The 7,728-nt window shown below is 34.8% G+C and overlaps 1 non-coding gene across 1 annotated transcript; it reads left to right on the plus strand.

Annotated features, from left to right (window-relative positions):
- The first annotated feature begins 326 nt into the window (after positions 1-326).
- TRNAR-UCG (transfer RNA arginine (anticodon UCG)) lies at positions 327-399 on the plus strand. Its single transcript has one exon. It is a non-coding gene; the product is annotated as a tRNA-Arg (tRNA).
- Positions 400-7,728: the final 7,329 nt, after the last annotated feature.

A 7,728-nucleotide genomic window follows, 5' to 3' on the forward strand; every position in this document is an offset into this window, starting at 1 on the left:
ATCAGTACACCCGACGCCCGACACTCGTACAGTATACTACTTATATAGTATTTGTGAACAAACGGGACTGAGTTGGTCTTTAAGTATTGTGAGAAGTTGTTGTTTTTTATTATTATTTATACATTTTAGGACAAAAGTCAATGAAATAAAAACTTTAATATATTTCTTTTAGAGTAAGCAGATGGAATCTAGTGTTATTTCACTCTGCTCCCCACGTTTCAACGTTGAGTGGTGGAACTCAACGCCGCGTTTCGTCTTGTTACCGGTATGACTTAGCGAAATCTAGAGTTAGACAGGATTTTAACTTATTAGCGTGTGTAATATCAGACCGTGTGGCCTAATGGATAAGGCGTCGGACTTCGGATCCGAAGACTGCAGGTTCGAGTCCTGTCACGGTCGATGTGCTTATATCGCCATGTATAATTATGATTTTTTCATTCAATCATTTTATTTATTTTATTTTCGAGTATTTTTTATGAGTAGGTTATTAAGAATATTTTATATGAAAAAAGTACTTAAGTTGGATACTGGATAGTTTTTGTGCTGGAAATTCAATAATTTCTGTGAAGTAGATATTAATTATTAATAAAAGATAATAAAATACGTAATTAAAAAATGTAAATAAAAATTATAAATAAAAAACGAATATAAATTGATGTTTAAAAAAAGAAATAAAAAAAGATATTGTTATTTGGCTCGTTTCGCTTTCTTTTACCTAAACCTAGTGTTAAGTCACTCAAATGGATTAGCCTCATTTCAACATTATTTAATTTCTTTTCATACATAACAAAGTATCGTGCCTATAAGTACCTTTTGTAGAGTCGCCTTCGCAGTATCTACCGCGTAACAAGTAGTTTCGCAAGCGAACTTGGAGCTCGGAGTTCCTCAAATTATATTAATTACAGTAATCATAACAGCGCGATGGCCGCTATTCTCTACCTCTGCCTGCCTACCTCTACCTACGTACCTACCTCTACCGGCTTGTATGACCGGTAATGATAGAGTTTGCTCTACGTGAGCTCCTACAACGTTGCGCTGGTGACACACTTTGGTTTATCTTTTTTTTTAGTATTTGTACTTGCAAGTGCAACTAGACTTGATTTTTAGCGTTTTCTTTTATATTTACGTAGGTATCGCGTCCTTGATATACCCTATGGGGTAGTTAATTTAGTTAAATATTACAATATTCGGTAAAATAGTGAGCCCAATAGAACACATTGGACCATATTGTAATATAATAAAAAATTAAATCTGTATCAAATATAAATATCGTTACGTCGTGGCGTGGTGGGTCAGTGTCTGTCTCCACTTTTATTTTCCAAATTCTGGTAGATAAACCGCGGCGTTGAGTACCGCTATCCAACACGAAATGTTTCAAAAGGGGAATGGGAAGGTTTTGACACTAGGTTGCTTCTCCCTACGCTGTTATACCGGAAAATGCATAAGGCTGCTAGTTTTAAAATTAATATTCTTGATGTAACACCAGCTTTATATGAATAGTTGCGCAAGTACGGCGGATCGGGAATTGGAGCACTCGGAGAACTGACGACCACGTGACAAATTAAACAATAACCGTCTGGGAATACCCACTACCAATAAAACCACCTAATTATAGGTGCTTGTATTGCGGCCATAGCTATGATATATAGTACGGTTGACGAGTCGTGTACATTTCTGCGCAGATTTGATGTTACATTTTTTATTATTTTCTTCCTGAGTGTACAATTCAAAAGTCCTTGCAAAACATACGTAAAACAAATATGGATATAAATTGGAATAAGAAGCAAGTAAATATATATACTTGAAAATAATATTTTCTGCATCTAGTAATTTAGCTTAATTACGCGTATTAGTATAGAATGTGCACACCACACCTTGTTCAGACTCATCATTCACCACTCCGAAAGGTCTTTAAAGGATGTGCTTTTAACATAGTTTGTATATAAAAAGTGAGTGTAAAATGTATAGGAACGTACCGCGTCTCTCGTCTAACGGTGGCGCCTCTATAGGAAATAATAAAACTGCAAAAACTCTCCTTAGGCTTAGGGCTCTACAGTACCAGGCATTTTATACACATTACTCTGCACATCCGTCATCGGCCATTATGACGTGATATACGAGTACTGCTTATTACAATTTAAAATGTATTTATTGATACTAACTACTAAACTTGTTTTTATATTGGTATTTGTCTGGTTGTTCTACGTATTAATGTCATTCTTCATATAGGTATATAAATACTAGCGGTCAACTCGCGGCTTCGCCTTCTTCGACTTTTTATTTTATAGTATAACTAGCGGACGCGCGCAGCTTCGCTTGCGTATTTAAGGGTGAATTCTAATAACCCATGAAACATGTGTTCAATGAAATATTTTTAAGAGTCTAAATTTCAAATTTTATAAAAATCGGTGCCGATTTAAATTTTATTCCATACAAACTTTTAACCCTAAAGGGGTGAAATAGGGGTTCTATTTCACCCCTTTAGGGTTAAAATTTTTCAAAATCCCTTCTTAGTGGATGTCCAGATTACGAAAGTAAACTTTTATCCAAATTTAACGTTTCTACGCACAGCGGTTACGGCTGTGCGTGCGTCTTACCTCAGTCAGTGAGGACAAGTCCTTTTATATATATAGATTATACAAAACCTTTACATAAATAGTAGCCTGTGTTATTCCGATGTATAAGCTATGTTACTGTGAAGTTTCATCTAATTCCGTTCAATAGTTGGTGCGTGAAAGTGGAACCACATCCATCCTCACAAACTTTTACATATATAATATTAGTGCATAGGATGAAACTGAGAACAACGTGAAAAATGTATTAGAGTATTTATAAGAGAGCAACGAGCGATAGTCAAAGAAAACTTAGCTAACAAATATCCAATTTTTCCCAAACAGGCAATTGTCATTGTAATAGGGGTCCCCAACTCGATGCTTTAGTAACTTACCTACTGCAAACCGAATATTTAAGTATTATTTTCGTATATTCACCGTACTAGTTAGTAGGTAAATTATATCTAATATCCATGATGTATCCAAAGTGAAATAAACTTTATCTTTCATCTATGATATGTAAATGCAGGTAAGTGTATCGTAAGTCAAATAACTCATAAAATTTTAGGATGTATTTTGCGTGACTGTAGCAGCCGGGGCTGGTGGGGCCGCGGGGGCCTGCGGGGCTCTGCGGGGGCCGGGGCGGCGCGAGAGAGGAATACTAAGTGTGTGTTAAGTGGTATCTGATGGTACCACGAACTTTTCCTCTTTAGGACCGTTAGATGGCTATCTGTAAAAGTACCTATTTACTTAATTTAAGTTTTAAGAATATCAAGTTCTCGCATCTCATAATAATTCGTGTTTAAGAAGTAGATATCTACTTCAAAAATCAAGAGGATATTTTTGACAACATATACGTTATTTTTTTCTTAAAAAGACCCTGTAATTTAATAAAAAAATAACAATGTATATATATGTATATGGGTATATAATTAATAGGTATATATTAAATATAATTTGTAAATTCACAGATTTCGTACGTACTCACATATAGCGCAAAAGTTCACAGAGCATAGCGTCAACGAGCAAGTCAATTTATGGAGAACGTAGAGAACTTGCGTTTGTTGGTAACGGGAGCCAAACTTTGTTGAAAACTCAGGTCGATACTCTGTCATAAATATCATAAGCTATTCTGTTTTCGGTCCTAGAAATTAAATATAACAAAGTATTTCCTTTAATGTTGAATTTCCTTTAATGTCAGCGACGTGACAGCTACAGCAACGCTGAAAGCTCCTTCACGCCGTAACTTAAATATGTAATATTTATGAATAGGGTGTGCTTGTGTTAATGGAACTGGATAGTAAAGGGTAAGTAGCATAAATAGCAACCAAGATGACTTTAACAGAATAATTTTGCTTACAATGTACTTGTTTCTTTTGTGCCACAAAATGCTGGTTGTAATTACGTCAGCACATTGAGATATTTATTACATATCTTTGAAACAATGAAATATTACTTTTGGCTTCCTTATAATCTGCTCGCTGTGAACGTGAATATTAACTATATAATTATTTGTCCTTAAAATATAATCAGTAAAAATGTCAGCAGTTTCATAAATAAATATCTTATTTAACTTTATTAGAGAAAAAAATGGAGGAATTGTAGATTATTACATTGCAAGCTCTAAGCATATAAGATTACACACATATTAAATATAATTTATCAGGCAGAGGGAACCTCGGAACCTAGTGTTAAAACACTCCGTTCCCAATTGGGGGAGAAATTGCGTGTAGCGTTTTGCCTTGTTACCAGAGCAAGGATACAAACTCCGAACGGGCATCGAACCTACAACCGTCCCGTTTACAGTCATTGCTTGTGCCCCGCGCCACAGCGGCCTCGACACACTTATATAATTGCTCATCCTATATCTTATAAAACAAAGTCGCTTTTCGTGTCTGTCTGTTGTTTCTAACTCTTCTTCTTCTAAACCACCCAACGGATTTTATTGCGGTTTTCACCATTAGGTCGAGTATTTTTCGTAGAAGGTTTATATATAGTTTATTATTTGTACATTCTTATGTAAATTAACATAAATACGAAAAATATGAATAAAGTCCTACCCGCTGAGACACTTTCGCGCATGCGCTGCTTTAATGGTAAGTACTACATGAAAAAAATGTACTGGAGTATTGTTCCTCTCAATGAGATCTACAAAAAAGTCCGCGAGAGCATATTTTTATCTTTTAAGGATAACGTGTAGTGATCATATTTCTGTCTAAAAATAATTATTTCAATATATTTTTTATTGTGAGGGATATTTTTCCATAATGGTATTAATCCTTATCCTTTAAAATACTTTATTAATTTTCTACGTTAAACGAAGATAAAATTTGCTTTTTACACAATTTCGGAATTGCGAATAGTTTAAGAGAAAAACGCATTTAATTGTTGACACATCACGTCGTTGACACTTCAGCAATATCGACTCAAGTTTTACTTATCCCTTACTCTCAGCATATAAATAAGTACATTAGTTACGTTGGCCATTTAATGTAGATCAAAACTGTCTTTACTGTTTTTCATTTTAATAAGTACTTTAGAAGTTGTTACAATATCAAAAAATCCTTGCTGCGAAACGGCTCGCCACTCGCCATGCGTCCGCCGCGCCCGCCTGCCTTACACGCTTTGATTCCCGGCCGATGCATTCTATTTAATTTTCCTCACAGGCAGCCACGTAGTGCTTGCTTTTCATCAGGGACAGAATACCCTCTTCAGCATTGGCCACAAGCAAAAAAAAAACCCGCCTGCCTTTATAGCAACGAAGATTTAGATGCGTTTGCATGTATTGGATAATTAGAGTTGAATGTATTATTTCAGCGCGATATATTTTTTGTAGTAGTTATTAGTAGGTAGGCTTTTGTTTATAATTTCTTCCGTTTAAAAATAGTCATTTAACTATCTAAAAATAGTCATTTAAATATATTTTAATAAGTACTTGAAAAGATTAGTAGCACAGATTTAAAATTACGGTACCTACTAAAAAATCCTTGCTGTGTAAAACAATTGGAAAATCCTTGGAAAAGCGGGTTGCATTAGGGTTTAATTAATTTTCACATTATATTAAGTGCTTTGCAAACATACATTATATGAATAATCCAGTAGTAAAAGCGGGCGAAGCCGCAAGGGGGTCGCTAGTATTAAGATATAGTACACCTGCTGTGCCTTCACACCAGATCATTAGTCCTAGTGAGAGGAGGTTCGCAGGGGAGGCTCCGCGGGGAAGACTCCGCGGGAGGGTATTATAAGGGCTGAGGGATATTTGCGACAATTTGCATTTAATAACACTTCTGTAATTTATAGATTGGTTAACTAATTGATATCACACCATTTTTGTGTATTTATTATGATGATTGCGTCTGTGATATTTTATTAACGTTTTATCCGTTATATTGCATATTGAATATCGATAAAATGACAATAACAGTTCATATTACTGAATATTAGTGTCTTCTCTCGTATTTCCCACTAAAGTTTCCTTTCGCTCCTCGAGCCATCAATAATATGTTTTATATATAAATATGGTGTACCGACATTAGAGCTGGTCGCGGTCGTTTATAGCTCAGCTCTCAAGAGGTAGCATTATATTTACGTTCTTCAGATAATTTACATCGATACTGCGCTTTTGAAAGTCGATAAATATGCCGTTTTAGCGTCTGTCTGGTCTGTCTGGCTGGTCGATCCGCCTGGTTCAAATTGTGTGTAGGTGGAATAAAGTAAGTAAGCTTGGAAATATTTTGTTATACTTCTGCCTTCTGATTAACTGCTCTGACATGCATCCGATCCGGATAATATATGTAAAAGACTCAAGTTATAATTTTGTATAGAATAAATATAAGTATTTTGTGAAAAGCTGAATTTCGTATTGATCAGAAGAAAAAATTAGCATCCAAATTTATTATTAACCTAAAAACAACTATGCATTAGTAACCTAAAAACACATCTTTCACCCGATGTTGATAACAATAGGTAAGGATTATTTTGTGGAAATTTGTAATTTTCTTTCTTTTCCATTAAAAACAACTAATGATATATTTTAAGATTAAATGATTTTAGCTTTTTCATAGTTCCCAACAACAGACACCGTGGCCTAAATCCAAACATTTATAAGTAAACCAGGCTAAATTGGTACAGTGGTTTTTGCTTAGCGAACATACAAACAGGTCGTTTTACATGTTATATTAGTAGGCCAGTGCTGTACGGCGGCGGGTGTCGCTTACAGATGACACGTACTATGTCACCGTACTTCAAGTAAAAGCGATCAGTGGTCTGGTGACCACGTTCCTCGATTAGCGTAAAGTCTTCTGTTTATATGCTTTATGGTGTTTTTGTAGTGTAATCGATAAAATCAACTATTGGAGTCGCTTTTTCCTTAAAAATATAAAAATATCTTTTTCTGAGCTGTTTAATTAATAAAATTTAAACTTAAAAATATATTAACAGATTTCTTTGGCTGTTTGTGATTTTTACTAGATTTCTCGACTGTTGACTATATTTCAAAAACGTTATTTAATGAAACGTAATTCCTAGGTTCAATTTGACCTCCGTAAAAAACATTATAAGATTTTTTAAATCAATTAACTGTATGAGGTCTCTGACTGTAAACGCAATGGTTGTGGTCTCGATTCTCACTCGGTGAGACTCGGTTATCAAGATAATGCGCGGCGTTGAGCTCCGTCAAAAGTAACAATAATTTATTGAAGCTGCATTTAATAGGATACATAAGTAAACTGTAAAGGATGAATGTGTGTAGTTTCCCTGTAACGAGTGACACCACAGCGTCGTGTCACCATCACGCCGGTAATTCCCCTCGTATACTATTGTCACAGTGAGACGGCCTGACCTTACACTCCTGTGGACGATTAACGGGATTGTTTACTAAATAAATGTAGGAAATTGAAAAAAGAAACAGGCGTAGAAGCATGTTTACGATAAAATAAATAAAGACAGTATACTACACATTATATAATATTCTTTATTGCACTAAAAAAATACATAATAAACAATATATAGAGATTTTGTGTACAAAGGTGGACTTATCTCTATAAGAGGTCTCTTCCAGTCAACCAGTGGAAGTGGATGAGTGAGTAGCGTGCAAAACAAAGTACAATTTAAGAAATTAAAAATTATATACTAGTAACAAAATACAGTTAAAATATATATATACGTACATATATAA

This window comes from Heliconius melpomene, chromosome 8 (assembly GCF_056956725.1).
Source record: "Heliconius melpomene rosina isolate 202511_hmr_F chromosome 8, ASM5695672v1, whole genome shotgun sequence".
Taxonomy (NCBI): domain Eukaryota; kingdom Metazoa; phylum Arthropoda; class Insecta; order Lepidoptera; family Nymphalidae; genus Heliconius; species Heliconius melpomene.